At 35.6% G+C, this 24,209-nt stretch overlaps 2 non-coding genes across 2 annotated transcripts; one reads left to right on the top strand and one right to left on the bottom strand.

Moving 5' to 3' along the window:
- Positions 1–1,344: 1,344 nt before the first annotated feature.
- TRNAR-CCU (transfer RNA arginine (anticodon CCU)) lies at positions 1,345–1,417 on the bottom strand. Its single transcript has one exon. It is a non-coding gene; the product is annotated as a tRNA-Arg (tRNA).
- A 3,532-nt stretch (positions 1,418–4,949) lies between these two features.
- Positions 4,950–5,021, top strand: TRNAP-UGG (transfer RNA proline (anticodon UGG)). Its single transcript has one exon. It is a non-coding gene; the product is annotated as a tRNA-Pro (tRNA).
- The last annotated feature ends 19,188 nt before the right edge of the window (positions 5,022–24,209 follow it).

The raw sequence follows: 24,209 nt of genomic DNA, 5'->3' as shown, positions 1-24,209 counted from the left end.
TACCTTAAAGTAAACGTATAACAGAGTAACAATATAAAATACGCTTAGTAATATATAGTCAAGAATTATGATTAACTGTAAGACTTTATTTATTTATTTAAGTGTAATATTTCCGAAAGAAAAGGCAGATGTCAATGGAAGAACATTTAAAACTGACCCAAAAAACATATTTGAGGGCCAGAGTTGATTATGTTCGTTAGAGGGTAACTTCCCGCAAGTAGTTTTCAATAAAATCGAGGAAAACGAATTTTTATGTCATTAAAAGAACAATATCTCGTTGTTTCCAATAATAACTGTTAGTTTTTATTCTATTGGAGCAGATCGTTTATTTGTCTTTGTGCTATTCATATGTAAGAATACAATTAACTAGAAGGTTGCGTATTATTAGTCTTTTGAAAGTGACACAATTCTCCTAAGAGTGACACAATAATGATCCGCATCCTCCTACTTGTAATAGTGATCTGCATGCTCCTAGCACTGAATATCGTGTTCATGAGTTTTCTCGGAGTGCTCCAGTTTCTTCCAACCTTTCATTCCTTCCATTCTTTCATCATCATTCGCTTACTTTATTCATCCGTCTCCCGTAGCATAAACAGCATAATCGTGATACGTTAAACTGAAAGATTTAATCATTTTTCACATGCTCCTAAGAGTGACACAAATACTTCTAATAGTGATCCATATGCTCCTAATAGTGACACAAATGCTTCTAAAGTGATTCATATGTTCATAACTGTGACACAAATACTTCTAATAGTGATTCATATGTTCATAAAAGTGATACAAATATTTCTAATAGTAATTCATATGGTTATAACGCTGACAAAAATACTTCTCATAGTGATCCATTTGCTCATAAGAGTGACACAAATACTTCTCATAGTGACCTACATGCTCATAGTAGTAACACAATTAGTTGTAATTGTGATAAACATGCTTCTAACAGTGACATACATAATTCTAACATTCATAGCAATGACTTTTAAAAACGGCAAAGTTTAATACTAACCAGTGGACTGGGATGATGTGTGGTGAGCAAATTGGTCACTTTTAGCGTTAATTCTGATTTTCATGACTGGAGAGCACTACCTCTTACTTCCTATAACTCCCGCATCGTCTTTATGACTCTCGACAAACACCAATTACATCTGTATGCTGATATCTGATTACTGACCAAATGAGGTGTTTTCGTCTTGGTGATATCACTACAGTGATAACTCTTAACGATTGATGAGTTGTCAGTCGCTTATATATGCCATTCATTTAAATTCAATATAGAAAATAACATTATGAGCAAGATAACATTGATCATTGGTTCATTTTTGAGAAATCATAAAATGTTAATACCCCTGGTGGGATTCGAACCCACAATCCCCGGTTTAGGAGACCGATGCCTTATCCATTGGGCCACAGGGGCTCCATCTTGTGAGATCTAATCATTCTACATAATCCGCACTCTCGCTCACTATTCTCACTAACCTGTAGATATCAGGTTATACGTCATGAATACATCATATCGTAATTCTGAATTGAAATTAATAAACGCGGTTCTGCGAAACACAGTTTGAAATATACTGTTCTAGGAAATATATTATCTTTTGCTACTGTGAAGTGTTAAATATATCCAATTTTACTTCAAGTGGCATAAATATACAACTGTTGTTCATTTATTGTTTTGTCCTTAGTGTTTCGATTGCACTAATTAGAAGTTTTTATGTCATTGTTAAAGGCATATGGATCAGTATTACAAAGTATTTTTGTCACTGTTAGGACCATGCGGATGAGTATTAGAAGTATTTGTGTCACTGTAAGCACTATTATGTGACCGTTAGGTAAAGACATGCAGAAGGGACCTCGCGATCGAGGTCGTGATTTAAGTCGGGGTCGCTTCCTCGATACTGCCACAAACACAAGAAAAAATGAAATGAAATCTTTGAGTTTTACGTCCCAGGATTATGCCGGTTAGGCTAAACGAGACGGTGATGACGAGTAATGAATGAAATGGTGGAATGAAGAAAGTGGGAGGAAACGGGAGAACCTCGAGAAATTCCACGCACACGATGTTTGTCCACCACAAGGTTCACTTGGTGGGGGCTGGGATCGAACCCAGGACCCCAAGCACCAGAGGTGAACGCTGTATCATTGAGCCACCGCGGCTCCGAACAAACACACGAATTCAAATGGGTAAGCGCATGCTGAAAATGTGTGCTACATCGAGACCTAGAGGTCGACCGCGAGTGTGGATTAGTGGTCGCGATGATAAACAACCAAATTAGTTTTTACATTGATGTTCAACGCAAGCATCGCCGTGGCTCGTGTTCTCATTCGTTCTCCCTGGAGTTCTGCACGGAATAAAGTCTTCATTTATTTAGAATTTCGTCTGCAGAGGATTGTGCGTGTCTACGCTCGAGAGGTTCTGCTGCACTGTAAAATTTGATTATGAAAGCCATTACTAGAACTATGAGGAATGTTCCAACAATTTTGGATAGTAAACACAAACAACATCATAATATGTAGGTTTTAAATAGCGAATAGAAGAAAATAGCAACTGAAATGGAATATCAGAAAAGTTATTCACATTTATTTTGAGAATTATACTGTAGCTTATTATTATATAAGTCAGTGGCGGTTACAGAGAGGGGCTTTCGGTGTTAATTCTGTAAATTGTGGAATTTCTATAGAAAACGGAAGCTAATGTTTATCATATCTATGCTTAAAAACTCCACGCCCCCACCCCAATTCCGAGATTAATAAAAAAAAGTTTCTTCTAAATTCGTTACTGATATAAAGTAAAGAAATACCTGTAATAAGAGGCACGTATCCATACGGAGGAAACGTCGAATAATGGAATTGCAGAGACGAAACTTTATTTGCTGAAGTTAATACTCCCTTCACATCGAAACCAGAGGTCTTGCCTTTTTTTTTTTTTTTTTTTTTTTTTGCAATTTTACTGGGAAATGATTTCTCGCTTGACTTCTGAAATTGCCCATTTGTTCAAAGAAAATTGAAAAAATGTTAAAGTTTTTGATTTATTGATAGATACGGACAAGAGATGAGACTCAAATATTTTGGGAAACAAGAGACGGGACTTTGGCATGTCTCATATCTTGTCTCACGTCCATCCCTATTTATAAATTGTTTGGTACTTTCAATTTCAAAATATGGTTTCGCAGTGATTTTTATGCACTGATGGAATAATTTCACACGCGTCACAGTAACGTTTCTCCTCAAACTGAGAAGTTACAACAAGGGCGCTTCCTTCATCCCTCGCGATCTAGACTTCGAGGTAGCTACAGAGACTTAAACCTCGACTTCGATCGCGATATCTCTTCGGTATGTCTTTATCCTTAGAAGATCAAGAATATAGGTATACATCTTCTAGTTAAATGTATTTTTGCATATGAACAGTACAGGAATAAATAAGCGATCTCTTCCAACAGAATAAAAAGTAGCAGTTATTATTTGCAAGAACGAAATAACTTTTAATGCCATATAAATTTGATTTCTCGAAAACTACTCACGGGAAGTTCTGGAAGATACAGGCTATTAAGATTGGTGTGGTGCGATTAAAATAATGCTGTTGGCGTGTGCTACTTCCAAAAGAAAGAGAAGACATCAAAATTACAAAACAGTAGTTTCCAGCTGCACACACTTTTCTATCGCTCTGCCGACGATTTGTATGTACGACAAAAGAAATTTGGAGCCTGGGACTCGAAGAAGTCCTTAAGCTCACATTACACCGCCCGGTCATCGAAGAAGTTCTTCCCTCGGAAGAAGTAATTGAGACACCAGAGGAGATGGTACTCAAGGAAAGACATCATTTGGGGTGAGGAAGGGATTCATTGAGCGACATGTGGGCGTGCAACATCAAGATATCATATATTGACCTATATTGACTATTGTTCAGTGCTTGCGAACATGCTTGTGATGCATTTCTTGGATATCAGCACTGTAAATACCCGCAATGGTGGTTTATCTTCGCTGGAGAAAGACATGATAGATTACTCCACCATAAACCACCACACCTGCAATAATACCTGCAGATGAAGAAGTGGTTTTGTAATCCGTCCTGGACTTTGATAACGATCAAATCACTCTGTGTAGAAGCAGATAAAGTTTTCGTCACAAATCATAATTCGATGCAGAAAATTCTCCCGGTTATTTGGTACACTCAGAAGTTTCACATTTATGTATAGCAATCCTTGTTGGATACCAAGTTATGTGGCTTACATGAGTCCATTTTTTTCCACGTTAGTGACTTCGCGCAGCTGCCGAAGCAGGTTAGTATGATGTAAGCCTAACTCGTATTCAATTACATTAATACATTTCCGATAGTCTGCTTCCACTGTATTCCTGAGAAACTCGTCCGAACATCTTGTTAGTTGGTGCTTGTGGGACTCATTATTCGACGTTCTATTACCGGTATGCTTTAATATAAATCAATTTGTATATATGAAGTGTTTATTCATCACTTCCGCCACAAATGTTTGGTGATGTTTTTCATAGTAAGATGTAGAATTAGTGGAAATAGTGGAAGACGTGGAAGTAGTTTTAAATTTTAGTGGACACAGTGAAAATATGGTAACCCTGGGTTTGGCAGTGCCTTCAGTTTGCAAAAGGTCCGCATCCTTTATTCATGCATATTCTATAGGTAGTAATCCGATTATGGAATTCTTTCACCGAGGATAGTTTTATTGCAGATAGAGGTAAGTGGAGAATATGTAGGGCTATCTTATGTGAATTCTGAAAATAAATGTGACTGAGATCTGTCAAACACAAATGAAAAAGGAGTTCTTAAAACAACTAATAGAGGACACTGACATAGCAAAACATGACAACTATTATCCGGATAACGAAATGTACTGTACTGGAACACATGGCACAATTTTTCTTCTTGCCGTTAGAAAGTTCTCAACAGATAAGTGAATAGCAAATGTATGTATGTAAGTGGCTCGTTGGTCTAGGGGTATGATTCTCGCTTTGGGTGCGAGAGGTCCTGGGTTCAAATCCCGGACGAGCCCTTAATTTTAAGCTTGCAGTCATATACACTTCGAATCATGATGGTTCTCTATCATTAAGTCGTGTAATGTATTGTTTGTAAGTATGTGTGTTCTGATAATCGGAAAATTCGTTTTGTTCCAAACGAATGTCATGGGAACAGGGGCTCATGCATGGGCGTTCAACTGGGCCGAAACCACTTCCAAATCTCAACATATATATATTAGAAAAATTATTTCGTTTTATCAAATAAAATGGTTGCAATTGCATTATCAAGTTATGTTATTAAAAAGTTAATTTTGGAAAAGAACTTTCTTTTAAATATTAAAAACTTGTCAGGAGTGGGATTCGGAAAAAAATTAAAAATACATAGTTTTCACTTCTCAGCATTTGCATATTAAATACTGGAAATGAACTCTGTGATTGACATTTGTCAAATACAGTAAAAGCAAATTTCTTAAAGGAACTAATAGAGGGTAATGACATAACAAAATATGACAGCAATTTTCAAGATGACGAAACGGGTAGTGTACTGGAACACGTGACACAATATTTCTTGTTCCGGTTAGAAAGTTCTCAATAACTCTTGAACCACCTGACCGATCTCGATCAAATTTTCAACATAGATGACGTTCGGGCCTGGAAAAAGTTCTGTCATTTAACTTTGACAAAGCAACGTACGGGGAGAGAAGGCATAGATATATGTTAAAAAAAAAATTAAAAAAAAAAAAGTATGACTGGCTTTGGGACTTTATCACTATTGAACCACCAGACCAACCTCGACCAAATTTTCAACATGGATGATGTTCGGGCCTGGGATGATATTTATCTATTCATTTTGACAATAGAACTTAGGAGAGAGGAAGGAAGGAGTTACAAATAAATGAAACTTCATAACTATTGAACCAAACGATCAATCTCAATCAACGGGCCACAGTGGCTCAGTGGTAGAGCGTTCACCTCTGGTGCTAGGGGTCCCGGGTTCGATCCCAGCCTCCGCCAAGTGAACTTTGTGGTGGACAAACACCGTGTGCGTGGGTTTTCTCGGGGTACTCGCGTTTCCGCCCACTTTCTTCATTCCACCATTTCATTCATTACTTATCATCACCGTCTCCTTTAGCCTAACCGGCATAATCCTGGGACGTAAAACTCAAAGATTTCATTTCATTTCAATCTCAATGAAATTTTTAATATAGATGAGGTTTAGGCTTGAGATGTTTTTTTTTAATCATTTTACTTAGACGGTAGAAAGCAGGGGAAGGGGAGATTATATAAAAATAAATGAAACTTAATAACTCTTAAACCACCAGACAGATCTGGATCAAATTTTCAAACTACATAAGTTCGAACCCGAGATACTTTTTATCATATCACTTTGACGGCGGAACTTAATGGAGGGGGAAAAAATTTAAAAATTACCGAAAATGACAATATTAGTGTCGAATTTATAGGTTTTGGGATCGCTAACAAGTAAGGGACCATATGTTTGTCGCGCAAATCAGATGCAGACATACGCCATCTGATTGAGCATGAAAAGATATGGAGAACACAGAAATTTAAGGTGCTAAGGGCCATCGGGAGCGGAGTGAGGGAAGAGGAAACAGTGAATGTCGGCAAAATTGAAGAAAGTCAGGAATGACGGGAAAAGTTAATTTCTTGCAAACAGGGAAAGAAAGTCAACCAAAAGAAAGAAACTAAACATAACAAGGGCATCAAGGACGAAGAAAGATCATAATCACGGTTGCCATCCGGACCACAGTGTTGCCAGCGTTGCATAACATTGATATGGAAAATATAGCACAGTATAGCAATTCATGCATTAGGAAAAATATTAGTAACACAAAAGATAATTGAAAAGACTCTGTACACGTGCGTAAAAAGGTTTAACGATAGTCGTGAGTGAATAATGTACATGAGGGAGAACAAATATAGATATGAAAGTGAAGGGGGTACACATGATAACACAGAAACGAAAGTGTTTGGGAGCATCGTTCCATGATGATGATGATGATCGTTCATCACAGATACATTAGTGTTCCCCAGTATTAATGTGTGGCAACGTGAGAACTTTCTCCGCCATCAGTCATTTGTTCATTGCCAGTTTTCCTCTAGGCGATTAAAAAAGATGATACGCTTTGCGTTTTTCAAATGTGGCTACTCCAATGAACATCCTGGACAGTTTGAAACACCTTCCGCATATTGCTTTGAAAAATGACTCACAGAGGAATGCTGCAGAGACGCGTGTGATCAGCTGTGCTCACTGCGAGAAATGTTTGTGTGTCGACCACGCATTCATTCGTGATCTTCACGTCAACTGCAATTAAACTACAAATGGTGCGTACTGTTCTCTATTTTCCTTCATTTGTATTCACGCGGGTGTAATATTCACTCACGACTGCGTTAAAGCTTTTTACGCACGTGTACAGAGTCTTTTCAATTGTCTTTTGTGTTACTAATATTTTTCCTAATGCATGAATTGCTATATTGTGCTATATTTTCCATATCAATGTTATGCAACGCTGGCAACACTGTGGTTCGGATGGCAACCGTGATTATGATCTTTCTTCGTCCTTGATGCCCTTGTTATGTTTAGTTTCTTTCTTTTGGTTGACTTTCTTTCCCTGTTTGCAAGAAATTAACTTTTCCCGTCATTCCTGACTTTCTTCAATTTTGCCGACATTCAATGTTTCCTCCTTCCTCGCTCCGCTCCCTATGGCCCTTAGCACCTTAAATTTCTGTGTTCTCCATATCTTTTCATGCTCAATCAGATGGCGTATGTCTGCATCTGATTTGCGCGACAACCATATGGTCCCTTACTTGTGAGATAAACAGTGACACTTCTGATGCCACTTAAATCCAAACACAGCTCCGCAACTTGGGTCAGGGGGAGCGCTTCTTAAGTAATATTAAAAAGCGACTAACTAACGGAACATATTACTATTTCTTTCTTTGTTTAACCCAGCGAAGCGGGTAATTGATGCTAGTATAAAGTAACAATAATATCTTTTAGGAGTAGAATTTTCTTCATTGGTCAATTATTGAGAAATAATAATAAAAATTATTACCCCTGGTGGGACTCGAACCCACAATCCCCGGTTTAGGAGACCGATGCCTTATTCACTTTTTTTTTTTTATAACATCTTTATTTCCCAAGGTCACTTACATACCTGAAAGAAATTGGTCGTTTAGACATAAGACATATACGGTAAATACAAGTAGAAAGTTGGAATATATGCAGTGCTATAAGAACAATACAAATCACATCATCATATTACATTTTTTTTGTGCTTATCAAGGTAGACAAGAACTTGTAAAATATTGACAGTATTATAAGAAATTTAGAGGTACTACAAATATGATCTTACAGATATTACATTAGTCGTATCATGTTAAAATGAGGCAGTCAAAAAGTTTGCGAAATTCTTGTGGAAAGGTACCATACCAAAAGTTTTCCATCTGGTGCGTTTTAAGAATTCATGATAATCCGTGACACTTATGTTACTGCGACTGGAATCAATATAGTATAAGGTGTGTCCTATTAGCCAAGTAACAGCATTATTGCGGGTTGGAGGGAACCAATGGTAATCGGGTAAGGTAATAATATCAGGTGTAAAATGGTGGGGAGATGTCCGACATACGATAGCAAGGAGAGCACATAGTTTTAACCACACAGACATTACTAGCTGGCAAGAGGTGTATCTGTGGATAATGGTGTCGGGGTGTCCACAATGGGAACACGCATTATGTGGTAGGCGATGAATGTCGAACAAACGTTGATTAGTAGCATGAATATCATGCACAACACTATACCATAAACTACGCACACAAGTCGGAAGAAACTTTCTATGAATATTAAACCATATGCGATTCCAGTTACAACTATTATTGTTCTGCTGTACTCGTATCGTAGTTGGAGTAAAGGTCATTTTTAAAAAATACAGATAAAAATCACGAGAACAGATTTCTCTTATCTCATCATGTTTAGACAGATAACTCCAGGCTAGGACGAATTTATATACATATAAGGGTGCGTGTTGAAGGAAAGGAACATTGGGTGGATTTGGAGCAGGTAAGGTGGGCGTCCAACATTGTAGCCATTGTTGTGTATGACTATGGTCCAAATGATACAATTTATAGCTACGTAATAAAAATAATATTTTACACTTGAGTCGTACATTGATTAAAGCAAGGCCACCATTGTCTACTGGTAACACCATTACTACCTGTGGAACTCGGAAGAAAAAGCCGCACCAAATAAACCAGCCAATGATCGATTGCACTTTTTTGGCACAGATGTCCGGAAGTGGCCATACCTGTGCTGTATACCATAATTGAGAACATATATAAGTATTCACATACCAGACTCTCTGGATTAAATTCAGCTGTCGATGACGATTTTGGAGAACAACTGTCCTGATTTTATTGATTATTGGCGTCCAGACTGTCTCAGAGTCTGGATCAAGATTACTCGTAAAATTAACACCTAAAATTTTTAATTTCGTCACAATTTCTGAATGACAGATAGTTAACCCTTTATTGACCGTTGCCCAGTTATTAAAATTTAAACTCTTCGTTTTATTGACATTAATACTTGCTCCACTAGCATTACAATAACTATTTAAGCACTGGTGCACATAGTTTACCTGAGCAACAGTGGTACAACTGATTGAGACATCATCAGCGAAAGCAAAACAAACAATATTTTGAAAATCATGTAAATGTGAGACTGGAAAACAGGACAAATTTTGCAATAAAGGTTCAAGAACTAAGCCAAATAACAACATTGACAAAGGACATCCTTGGCGGATACCTCGCTTGATAGATATGGGTGAGCTAAAGTAACCATTGATGTGAAGCTGGGATTTTGCATTGTGATATAAATTTTTAATATTAGCAATAAAACGTGAATCAAAACCAAATGCTTGTAGTACAGCATAAAGATAGTTATGCTCGACAAAATCAAAAGCATGTTTGAAATCTATAGAAGTGACACAGGCAGGGAGCTGTTGCACTTGAAAATATCCCATGATGTCTCGTAGGCTACACAGGGCATAGTAAATATTACGTTCTTTTGATAGCGCTGCCTGCTTACCACTTAAAAGTTTCTCGATAACTTTTTCCATGCGTACTTTATATACCTTAGACAATAATTTGACATCAGTATTTAACAGCGTAATGGGTCTAAAATTAGAAATATGAGCTTGGGCTCCTTTTTTCGGAACTAAAATAATGATACCATCATTTTGCATAACATTTCCAGATTGAAACATATCATTAAGTACAGCAGTGAAAGTATCTCCTACCACATCCCAAAACTGTGTATAGAAGAGAAAAATGAGTCCATCCTTGCCAGGACTGCTACAATGCTTTGTAGTATTTAACACATCATAAATCTCTTGTTTAGTAATCGGGGCTAACAACTGTGCATTGTCAGCCGCTGTTAATTTACAAGATATATTGGAAAAGAAAGTGGGCCATATCTGAGTAGCAACTGGATGCGATTCAAATAGTTGTTCATAATGCTGTGTTAAACTGGACATAATATCAGGTAATGCAGTAACAACTTGGCCATTTTCTAATACAAGATGTTCCATAAAATTAGTTCTCCTTCTATTATGTTGCCGCATGATGTGGAAAAATGTAACTCGTTCACTAGACAACAATAATTTGGAATCGAATGATTTAGTGATAGTCTGTAAAGAGTCGTTTTCTAATCGAATTAATTTTGCTCTGATTTTATTAATATGCATATACGTGTGCGCAGAGGGAGGCTGTTGCCACAACTCATGTAACACTTTGTAAAGGTAGTCAATGGTATTTTTGCTGTTCTGACGGTATTCAGAATGCATCCATTGGAAAAAAGATTTAATTTTATGCTTAGCATAATGAACCCACCACAAATTTAAACTGCCAAAATATCTCTGTTGTCGACACCAGTAAGCCCATTTCTCTCGAAACAGTTCTTTAATATCATCAGATTTCAGAAGCTGTGGATTAAGTTTCCAGTTAGAGGGACCGAACGTTGGGCTCAAACCAAGGAGAGGGGGAGGAAATTTGAGTAACATACACACAGCACTATGATCACTAAACGGAGCCATAAGAACATTAATGTCACACACACGAGGTACGAGATCGAAGGAGGTATAGATCCTGTCTATGCGTGACTTCACTGATGGAGTGACATGCGTATAAATGATATCAGTTCGTTTGGACCGCCAGGTATCAACTAATCGGAATCCGTGGACCAGTCTTTCTAATGCTAAGCATTTATTAAAATAGCCAGTAGAATCGTCACAAAACAAAATGGAATTGAAATCTCCAGCAAGGATAATACTCGTATGCGGAATAGAAAACAGAGGCACGATATCAGCATTAAAAAAATTTTCACGGTCAGTTTTGTGTAGAAAACCTGACATGCAATACACATTTACATATAGAATGTTATCGCATACAAGGCTGAGCCCATTGCCAGACGGTAAACGAGTAACGTGTTGCACATGGATTCCTTTCTTCACTAATATTGCAGTACCTCTACCACTATATCCAAGATTAACAAAACAATTATACCGATCTATGAAACTTAAATCGGCAATTTTGAGTTCTTGCAAATTGAGTATATCAAAGTCATGTAATCGTATAAAGTTATGTAACAAGCGTTGTTTCGTAGGACTAGTTATACCATTTAAATTTAAAGTACCCACTTTACGAACAGTGACAATAGGGTAAGACATACACAGCGGATAGAAAGTAAATAAAATTATTAGAGCTGCAAAATAAACAAACTGCATGCTGAGACCTGACAAACAGGAAAAAGAAAAAAACAACACTATTCAGGTTGATTCTTTACACTGTCTGTTTGTAGCGAATCGTCAAGGACAGTCGAGAAGCTAGGTTGCGATGATGTAATCGAAGCACCAACAACAGGTTCACGTGAGTCACGTGTCACGACAGCCTTCCCTTTCCCTGTGTTTGTTTTGATTTTCTTGTGTGTTGACAAGGCAATCTTACCTGCTTTTTCACTTATATAAACCGTTCTCACAGTTTTGCTGCTTTCCGCATCAACTGAGTCAGATAAAGGAGGCGGAAGGTCGTGAAGTACCTTAGTAGGCGGTATCTGCGAAGCACTGGTGTTGGAAGCCTCGTCCATTGCCGACACACTTATTAACGAACACTGGTCATTGACATCAGGCACCATGGGCGGATCTCCTATATCTTCGGGGGGCGCACTAGTTATTGAATCCTGTATCCCGGTATCCGTGGGTCGATCCAGGGAAGTAGGCACAGTCAGCACTGGAAACTCATTGAGGTCCTGTAGCGATGGAGCACTGTGGGCACTGGGTAATGAGTCAGATAAGGTCGTTGTTAACGTACTGTTACCAGGTTGAAAGCTCTGATCGGTTGAGTAACGAGGAGTTTGAGGAAGAGTTTTTCCAGATAACTGGGACATATTGAGCGTCAGAGGAGCTGTACTCAAATGTTTGGCGCGCTGTAGGCGTCGGGGACAAGAACTAAAAGTGTGATCGACCTGGTGGCACGCGAAGCAAGTTGGGGGTTGTCCAGAGTATATAACGCTTGTTCGATAACCTTGGATGAGTAATTTCGAAGGAATATGCTTCTTGAGTTCCATATACGCTATACGTACACCATTAAACACAGGAAAGCGGTACTTCTGGGACCACTGCTCATTTTCTATCTTTTTCACACTTCCGTAATTACTGAGGGCAGAATTGAGAAAACTAACATCTAGTTCAAGGGGGAGATCTGTGATACGTACACGTGTAAGAGTATCTGAAGCATTTTGCACTGAAACAAGGCTCCGCGAGCCATCTTGATGCAAAAAGGGAAGTTCACTAGGTGTATTGACGAGAAATTGTTCAAATTTTTCCGGAGAACTAAATTTCAAAAACACGCAATATTCCTCACTGTTTAATTGAATACCATCAATCTGATCCAAATTCACATGTACCTGTTCATCCAGCCAAATATGGATATCCAAAGCAGTTGGGCGTATATGTCGTGTACTTTTATCGAATGCAAGTTTCACTGTGTTCTGACGTAAACCACGAAACATGATGATCACCAATTCAAACAAAAAACAACAAATACTTTTCAAACAATAACTATATACTCGAAAAGTATCAAAGCTGTTCACTATACCAAGATAGCACTAATCACAGTCACTTGAAATAACACTTAGCTAGCCGCACTTAACTGGCTATTCGGTAGTCACAACGAGCAGGAGCAAACGTCCGCACTCTTTCACGTCTACCGGTGAACTCTATTCACTAGGCCACAGGGACTACGTCACACGTCACACGTATCCTTGCCAACCTCACTGAAGTCCGCAGTCTCTGGAACTCTCGCTCTAAATTATCCTGAACTTGTGCTTCCCGTTTTTAGTCAAAGATGAGCTCACACAGTCAGTGCACTCACTGCCAGTGAAGACTTCAAAAATACCAAGAGTAAAACGAGTGTTGCCGGTGGCATATAGGAAAGTTTGTCAAGGGAATGAGTTCAAACTTCGAAGTTTCATATATTTTCAGTAGTTTTCGTGCATGTTGTTATATAGTAACTGTTTACTTTTGCATGATATCTTGCTTAAAGGGGATTAAAATTTCGAACTCTCCTTGTGTGTTACTCAATGTTGGTAATTTATGATACTGTCTGGTTTCCAGTGTCGACTACCCACGCTAATCACTATTTCTTCATAACGGATGTCATGCAACTGATTTATTAGCGCACGCTACTTACATCAATCACCAATATTCTAATCCATACTGTTGATTACTGGTGTCAACTAACCGATACCTTTCACATTTTTAAAAATAAACTAACAGATACAAATGAATGGCATATAAAAAGGTACAAAATTTCAATGTCAGACGTAGACGCCAATCCAAAAATAATGGCGGCCAGTATCTCTCATATACAAATTATGAGCTCCCCCCTTCCCATACAGCCTTTGGCTTGACAAAGAAAGAGATTACATCAGGTCGTAAAATTTCAAAACTAGACAATTAGATTCAGGATAATCTATTTTGAATTGGATAGTTCATATACATGTTAAAAACTATCTTACCTTAAGACTTCACGTTTGTGTAACGTCTCTCTCTGCATGGAAGTAGCAATTGTTAATTATAGTTTTCGAAAAAGAAAAGTCCTCAAGTGAAGGGTCATGAATGGAAATTGTTAGCAAATCATCCAGTGTGTTAGTCTTCAATGAATTCCTGTAGGCAGTATGTTAACTTCGTTGAGACTGCTGAAGTCTCTCTTATATGAAGCAGTGTTTACAGATAAAACTGTCAAAATTGTGACAATTGGAAACACTTTTGGGAATCTCGTAATGAAGTTTTCACTGTAAGTCTGTTTCATATTCCGTGTTTTCTCTCTCAGTGACAATTATTTTTGTGCGAAACAGAAACTGCGCAGCGCTGTGGGTTATGCAAAAACCAGTCGTACTGAACACTGGTCGCCAGCTCTAAATTTCTAGTCGCCAGTGGTGACCGGAAATTATGCGCACTGGCCTATATACACCGCTCACTATTTCTTGATAAATTGACACTAACGAAGTTCAAAGTAGTACTTAAAAACAAGTAGAAGAAATAACTGAAAGTTCATTATTTTTGCGTTTACTAACTGAAGAAACTTTTAAATATCTTTAAACTTGATACAAAAGTCGAAACCGAGCTATATCGCATTTGGAAACAATAGACAAATCACATGTCTTGTTTAGTCTAAGATGCAAGATAAAAATTACAACAATGTATTGACACGCTCTCATGTCTGGTCTGATGGCTAGCGTACGGGGTTCCGGGTTCGATTGGCGATGGAATAGCCTCGAAATTTGAACGTATTACGATATTCAAATTCCTCCTTACAATGTGGGTGCACGTCTCATACACCCTCAATGCTGAAAAGAGGCACTAAACTCTAATCCAACCAAAAAAATCAAACATGCGTTATTATTTTTATTATGCACCTAAGGTTAAGGGAGACGGTGATGATGAGACTGAATGAAATGGTGGAATAAAGAAAGTGCGGGAAAACAGGAAACCTTAAGAAAACCTGGTGTTTTCCACCACAAAGTCCAGGTGGTGTGGGCTGAGATCAAGGCAGGGACGCAAGGCATTAGAGATGAGACTCAAGGCTCTACCACTGAACCACTGTTTATTAATTTCAGAGTATAGGATTATTGATCGTTGGCAAGTAATAACCAAAAACTGAACAAAATGCGACTGAAATGCAATGGAATGTCCATCGTTCAAAAAGATCATGTAATGACAATTCGAAAGAGATATAATTCGATATATTCACAATGGACTTTCCCATTGATTTTTGTTATTGCGTCATAAGATACTTCAGAGCTAGCAGATTATGGAAAACACTTGTTTTTGCTCTTACGTTGATTCTAACCAGTCGAGACTTACGATTGAATTTCGGTCTGTTACTGGTTTGCTTAGAACAATGACCGCCATTTTTATGTCATTTGCCGGTGCACACTTTTTTAATAATTACATTAAAATAACTCAAAAGTGCAAGTCAAAATTTGGAGAATATACCGAAAACTAGTAGGTTATAAAACAGAATGAAAAGGTCATTTAACGTCACTTCCCTATAAGGAACACGTGATTATAATTTTAAGACATCATGTGGACAACACATCTTGTGTTTCAGCTGAACTAATAAATCCAGAACTCCTACCACAAGATTTCACTAAAGTTTCTATGTTCTAGGGAATACACTATATTCTTTAATTTTCTAAACAGTTAAATATAACGAATTTTATTTCAAATAACTTAAATATATAACATTTGTTCATTTATTAGTTCGTTTTTAGTGTTCTATTAGCACACAATGTATATGTTCAAAATTACAGAGTATAAATATTAGATTGTTGCGATTGAAGGCTAACTCTGAAAAGTACCAATAACAATAATTTAATTTGACTTGATTTTCAGTTTATCGTTCATTTCAGCAACGAGGCTATATGGGACGTGGACCTAAAGCTTAATGTGGGATCCGAACCACATGAGCTCCCGCCAGGAATCGAACCTGAATCTCCTACAGCAAAAGCGCCTATAATAATAATAATAATAATAATAATAATAATAATAATAATAATAATAATAATAATAATAATAATAATAATAATAATAATAATAACTTTATTTTCAGTGCCGTGAACAGCTCATTGGCAAAAATACAGCACTATGTTAAGACTATTATACAATCATTTAAAACAGACCAGAAAATTTGTGATATAGAATGAATATTAGTAGGTTAAGACCCTTGTCAGAAGTTTAATATATTCACATTACAAGATTAAAGCTGATTATAAAATAAGATTAAAATAGATACAGTTAATATTATAAAATTAAAGTTTCATTTAACTATCGTTAAAATAATGAGTTAACTTTGCTTAAAATTTCATATCTTCTATGTAAAAGATCCTGGTTACCTATTGTCACATTTCCACATAAAATATTGGTTCTTTGAATAAAATGTTATAAAAAAGATATTCTGAAGATATATAATAATAATAAAATGAAGGCCCTTGTCGTGAAGTTAAAACAGATTAATCTTTGGAAAAAATATAATTAAATAAAATAATTGCTCTATTGTTTCTCCCAACATATGTTCATTTTAAACTGTTATAAGAACTTGTCACTCTTTTCAATATTTCGCGTTTTGAATTTAGTGCTACCAATGTTGACTGACTTCTTACACTATAACACGGCACTCTTATTCCTATATTTTCCAAGCAGTAATCGCTACTATATTTATTATCCAATACCATTTGAATAAAGTATTTATCCATAAAATTTCTTCTTTCTGCTAGAGATTGAAGTCCCCAAAAAGTTAACCAATATTCATACTCGTGTGATTAGTAGTCCTTTTTCATTTTATAACATAGTAATCGTATAAAACATTTCTGTACTGCTTCAAGTTTGTTAATAAGTATATTAGACAAGCTGTTCCAAACGACAGAACCAAATTCAAGTTTGGATCTAACAAGTGTCTTATATAAGTACACATAAGAACTACCATTTAAAAAATCAGGCCATTGATTAAAGATAAAACCTATGGTTTTTCTCGTTGCTTGTACTAAATCATTTATGTGATTACTAAATTTCAATTGTCTGTCATAAATAATACTAAGATCTTTAATTTGTTCTACTTTGTTTATTCTTACTCCATGAATTTTATATTTACTGACAAAGTATTGTGTTTTATTAGTAAATGTCATATATCTAGTTTTTCCAGAGTTAATAGTTAATAAATTATTCTCGCACCAATGGTTTACTGCATCTAAGTCTTTCTGCAGGAGATAATTATCATACTCATTATTAACTATTCTAAAGAGCTTTATGTCGTCTGCGTATAATAGTATTTTTGAATACCTTACTTTTGCTGGTAGGTCATTGATGAATAGAGAAAAAAGAAGCGGACCCAGGGGAGACCCTTGAGGTATTCCCTTCCCTATTTGACCTTGAGAAGATGTTACCTTGCCAATTTTTACCTTAAATGTTCTATTTGATAAGTAACTTTCAAACCATTTAATATAAGACGGTGATAGGCCAATGTTTGATAATTTATTCAGAAGTAATTTATGATCAATAGAGTCAAAGGCCTTTGACATATCAATATATATAACATCAACCTGTAAATTACTTTTTAGTGCAAAGTACGTAAAATCTGTAAAATGAATGAGATTCGTTGCAATCGATCTACCTTTATAAAAACCATGTTGCGTATCACTTAAAATATTCTTTACATTAAAATATAAATGTTGGTGTACGATTAATTCAAAAATCTTAGAGAATGCACTTACCAAACTAATAGGCCTATAATTTTTAACATCATATCTATCACCAGATTTGTATATTGGCACAACATATATTTGCTTCCATTTTGAAGGAAATACTCCAGTCTTTAACGATGTGTTACATATAATAGCTAAATTTGACGCTATTTCATTACTACAGGCTTTAATGATATAATATGGAATGTTATCAGGCCCAGGTGTAGTACTTCCCTTAATTTTACTGATTGCTTCAATTATTTCTTTTTGCGTGAAAGATGGAGTACAAATGGGTACATAATTATCATTATTTTCTGTCAGTTTCAGAACCTTACATTTTTTATTTTGGTTGGAGTCAGAATTAAAAGAATTATGAAATACAACTTTAAAACATTCTGCTATATCTAAAATTTCTGACACTGATGTATTATTATATTTTATCTGTTTTGGCATTTGTTTGTTATGTGATTGTTTGAATGTTCTCCAGAAATATAAACTGTCATTACAAATACTGTTCTCCAACGTTAAAAAGTAAAATTTTCTAGCCTCTAGATATTTCTTTTTGACCAACTTTCTTAAATCGGAGTACCTCTGATACCATATTTTATTATTTGATTGTTTGGCCTTTATAAAATATTTTGTTTTCTTATTTATTAATGATTTAAGGTCTCTATTCATCCACGGGTCCTTATATGTCATATTATTATTATACACTTTCTTTGGTACATGGGAATCGAAAACTTCATATATTTTGTCATACAAATTTTCAGACATTTTATCTACATTGTTGGTAGGATCATTAATTTCATTTATTTTCTTTATTCCATAGTAAACCTGCAAGAAATCAGCTTTTTTGAAGTCATAATTACTGGTCTGTTGGTGGGTGGAAACGATCGATTTTAGTTAATGGTTCAACATTAAAATTAATTGTACTATTTTCTATATTCGTCAGCAACAAGTCAAGTACTCTATCTTTATTTACGGCATCATAGGACTTACTTAGCTGGTTTAATTGGAGAAGGTTGCTTAATTCTATTACCTTTTCAGCCTTTTTCTTAGCATAAAAATTGCTAGCAGTTACAGTCCCTGTTTTCCAGTCAATTCCTCCAGCATTAAAATCACCTAATATTATAAAATTACTTTTTATTGTCAATAAGTAGGAACACAACCAATCACAGTAGTCTATAAAATTCTTTAACGGTAAGTAGCTTGTTAGATAAAAGTAAAGCAAGGTCATAATTATGTATTCATAACACGTAGCAAGCTGCTTTACTTTTCTGCATGTTAAAATCAAACTTGACATTGATGAATAGCTTTGAATTACATATTCCGTGAAGATGTTGTACATAATAATTGTTTTTACGGGCGGTCTTTTTTATAGTATGACAGTTTGAAGAATGGATACACCTTTTTTTCCGGTGAAAAGAAATGTTAATTGGACAAGCAGAATACAGAAAAAACCTTTCGGAAATAAAATATGCAGATCACACACGTAAAACAAGGTAATTCATTAATATGCAGCACATGTAACGCGGCAGCTGCTGTTGGAGAATATTGTAGAAATTTGATCGTCGGAATGAGTGAAAGAAAGCACTAGAAGCTTCCAGATCTTTTTTCTAAGCTTATTATTATTGTTGGAATAGGGGAAAGAACACACTCGAAACTTCTGGAAAGATTGAAGGGTATAAAAAATACTGATGCATTTGCATGATGTGTATATTTAGAAAGAATACAGCAGGAACATCAAGTGTTAAGTTTGCGAAGAAGATATTTTACTACTAGGAGAGATTGGAAGATTGGTAAGTACTAACGTTGTAGTTTTCTTGTATTATACTTGTTTACTTTTATATGGGAAAGGGACATATTGTAATTGTTTGGAGTATAAGGGAACGGAACAGTTTGGTTTTATCGGAAATTGATTGCGGATTTCCGGCATTGAAAAATGATATGACTCGGTGTACTTTTATGGAATTATAACGTGACTAAGATATAGTATAATGTAATATGGAGGGTAGATGGAATCATCATTAATGATTGCACCGGGACTCGAATTACTATTCTCCCACGTGGAGAACCGTACGACAATCATTTTGCTTGCAGTGCGAACTTGTTACTTATATATAGTTATGAATTGTGTAAGACATAACAGGTATATATAAATTATATTGTACAGGAAGTTAGCAGAATGCGCCCCCGGGAATCGAATGAGTATTCTCCCAGGTGGAGAACCGTACGCTAAATTTTATGCTTGAAGTGTGAACTTATTACTTATATGTAGCTATGAATTGTGTATGACATAACAGGTATATATAAATTATATTGTATAGAAAGTTAGCAGAATGCGCCCCCGGGAATCGAACCAGAGCTTTTCCACGTGAAAAGCCGTACGACAAACATTTTGCTTAGCAGATGTTGTTACTTATATGTACCTATGAATTGTGTAAGACGTATAACTGGTATTTAGAAAGTATATGGTAAGAATTATTATTATTATTGTTGTAAACTGTTGTGTTTTGTTTCATAAACGCTAGTGTAACAATGAGGTTATATGGCGACAGAACGTTTAACGTTACCGCAGATTGAACTTAAGGGTTTTTCATGTTGAAAGCTAAGGCAATAAAAAGAGACCCGAGATTGTTTGAACATATTACCCAAGATGAAATGTAGTAGTGAAGTTAAAAGGGAAACTTTATACTTATATTTTGTAATTGGAAATCGTAATACAGCAAATAATTAATTTTTAATTCTTTATTGTTTTTAGGTGGTGAAGGAAATAAAAAATTTTAATAGAAACACTGGAGAACAAACCTTATTTTCCTGAATTGTTTGTTGCGGAGGTTGTTAACGTAAAGGAGTTATAGATTGGTTTTAAAATATGGATTTACTGAAACCGTTGGATCTTAGTTGTATGAAATATCGAAAATATTGGATAATGTGTGATATGAATATTGAATACTGAAATATTGACATAAAAGTTATTATAAGTTTTTACATCCAACGAATATACTCTCTAGACTAAATGAGACGGTGATGATGAGTAATGAATGAATATGGTGGAATGAAGAAAGTGGGAAGAAGCAGGAGAACCACGACAAAAACCCATGCACATAGTGTTTGTGCACCAAAAGCTAACTGGAAACAAGCTGGGATCGAACCAAGGACCCCATGCACCAGAGGTGAACACTGTATTGCGTACCCACCATAGCTTTTTCTATGTATTATATTTGGATGAATAAAAGTACGCATGTATAAGTTGGTGGAACGAGAATGTAGGTGGAAACGGGAAAACTTCACACACAATGTTTAAACTAGAAAATACACTTTGATTGAGGGAAAGCATTTTGTTTTAGAAGTGACTTTTTTATGATCAGCGCTATTTATTGTTTATGAACGAGGAAAAAAACTTACTGTAGCAGTTATTGGAGAATTATACTTTTGAAACTCTTTATACAAAATTATGTGTTTATATAACTTCATACATACTAGTAAAGAAGATATATGATGTACATTAAGGACGATTTTGACATTATTTAAACAGTGTAGGTAACGACTCTTAAGGCAATACAAGAGACGGACAATTATTTGACAGCGCAGATTAGTTTTATATGCAGATGGAAACAATTGCTTTAAATAAGAGATAGCACTTTGAACGTATAGTTTGGTTAAAATTGCTTTACTTTAGAACTGATAACATTAAGTACAAGGTAACCAACACCATTGGCGATAACTATTAGCAGGACTGTGACCGATGGGAATTAGCGTGTTGGAGAGACAGATACATTTTGCATACATAATAATAATGAGTATGAATATTTGACTTTGGCACCTAGAAGATTTATGCAACCGACAAGTTAAAAATGTTTTGAGGATTGCATATAATATTTACAGACAGTCTGATACGATTTTGTATTTTATTTGAAGTGTGATGAATGTTTGTTGAACTAAAAAGGGTATTTTTATTTATAGGTCTTGTTTGTAAGTTAGAAAAACAAGAAAATATTCTTGTAATGGTGTTATGACCACCAGAAACGAAATAATAGCTAACATGTTCTTTTTACAGTTGAAATAGATTTCTGTCAATTTAAACTTTAATAAAAACTAGTCTGAATTTCGACAATTTTAAACTTTATTGTAATTGTTACAAAATGCATAAGAAAATAGTATTTTAATGTTTTAGTTGTCTGCATATACAGTGCAGATATATTTGTGAGTGAATACATGACATATAGTTATAACATATCAGAAGTGTTGTACTCCCGAAATTAGATTTTTCTAAACGTTAAAGAGATTATATTGTGCAGTTTTCACTTATTGAGTTAAATTTGGTAATTTAAGACGAACTGTGGTTTTGCTTTTTACCCACTGCAGTTGTATTGGATTGAAATACTGAACTTACTATATCTGGATTTTTAGTTACTGTTTTACTGGTTCTGTATGGTTGCGAAACATGGTCACTTACTCTGAGGGAAGAACATAGACTGAAAGTATTTGAGAACAGGATCCTGAGAAGAATATTCGGACCCAAGAGGAACGGGAATGAGGAATTGCGGGAACTTTATAACGAGGAACTACATAGTTTATACGGTTTACCCAACATTGTTAGAGTCGTCAAGTTTAGGAGGCTTAGGGGGCAGGTCATGTAGCTAGAATGGAAGAAAGTAGAAAACGCTTTCAAAGTCTTGACTGGAAGACCCATAGGAAAACGACCATTAGGAAGACGTAGGCGCAGATGGGAGGATAATATTAAGATGGATCTCGCAGAGATAGGAATACAAAGTAGAAACTGGATGCACTTAGCTAAGGATAGAAGTCAGTGGAGAGCTTTTGTGAACGCGGCACTGAACCTGCGGGTTCCATAGGCGATAGAGTTAGTTAGTTTACTGGTTTTATGAATGATTTGGGAGGGCAGTTGTTTAAACTGGAATTTGAACCATTACTAATGCTTGTAACGAGAAACTATATATATCTATTGGGAAGTGTGGACTTTCTTTTACGCAGATGAGAAGTAGCCTGTGTGTAAGACAGCAATACGAAAACGAGTATTTGCACAACGAATTGAATTACTATTGCTTACAACAAGATTTATTTTAACTGTACCTGGGACTTTTGATTGATAAGTAAATTAGTAAATTATATTTTAAGCGGTGTTGAGATTTATTTGTATTAGGTTATCGACTACTGTTTGGATTATTTTTAATTTATGTTTTATATAACAACAAGGTTATAAAGAACAATATAACAGTAATATGGGTTTTCGAACCACAATAGGGATAACTTTAATGCAGTTGCTGTGTACATGAACTGTTATGGAACATTAATCACTTAGTATATAGCATTTTTATATTATTGTAACTGCAAGAGAACTGTATTATAAGACTACCTAACACATGTAAATAATAGTTAGAGCTAAAATACTGAGTTACTGGCAACTGAATTGTCAGTGAAAGTAATGTATTTTTAAAGAAATAAACTGATATTAGAAAAAATAATCTTAGTTGTTTGTATGCTATATGAAGAAACTAGTGTTTAAGAAACAGTGCATTAAAAGAAAAAAGAACTGTTTTTCGAAGAATATGGCAGGAAACTGAAAATATTTAATACTTTGTTTTAGATTTTTAGAGACATTACCAACGTAAGTAAATGATGAACTATTGTCGATTGAACGGGAATCACTGAGGTTGATACCTTGTGTTTAGTTTATGATATGAAGACTTTAACATTCTTGTTTACAGTTACTTTTAAATGAAAACAACATATAATCTTGTATGCAGAATGGATTGAATTAAGGGCATACCTACGCGAGGGATTCATTGGATGCGGACCACATTTAAAACTCTATAACCCAACAAACATTTCAACACTTTCTTAAGAGAATTATGCTTGCAGTAGGAGAGAAATGTGTGATATACTGTAGAAAACTCGATGTTACAATACCCTTGTACTCTTTATGTCTTATAAAAAGAAGTTAGTGTACTCTTTTGCTGAGAATATAGATGACAATATTGTAAAATTACGTGTCGTTTTATTGCAACTAGAATAATGTTACTTCAATAATGCTTAAACGCAGTCACTGTTAGTGCAGAATCCACCCTCCAACAATTTTCAGGATGTGTAGACCCTTACTTGGTATATGATTTAAAAAGAATAAACATTGTACGGTAACCTCTTGAAACTTGTAGACCCACAGTGAAGTATAGTCGGATATGGGGGAGGGCACGGTGACTCAGTGGTAGAAGAGATTTTCATGTTTGTGATTTAAACCGACCAACTGAACTTTGTGGTGGACAACATCTCTTTTCTCCTGGTACTTCCATTTCCTACATTTATTTATTGGCTTAAATAGCTTATCCGATCTTTCTCTCTTGTAATAGAATCATTGCAAGGCTATGATCATATCTTATAATTATTA

Source organism: Thermobia domestica, chromosome 2 (genome assembly GCF_964235325.1).
Source record: "Thermobia domestica chromosome 2, izTheDome1.hap1.1, whole genome shotgun sequence".
NCBI classification, from domain to species: Eukaryota; Metazoa; Arthropoda; class Insecta; order Zygentoma; family Lepismatidae; genus Thermobia; species Thermobia domestica.
The sequence above is the reverse complement of the archived record's forward strand: the minus strand, read 5'-3'. Positions and strand labels throughout refer to the sequence as shown.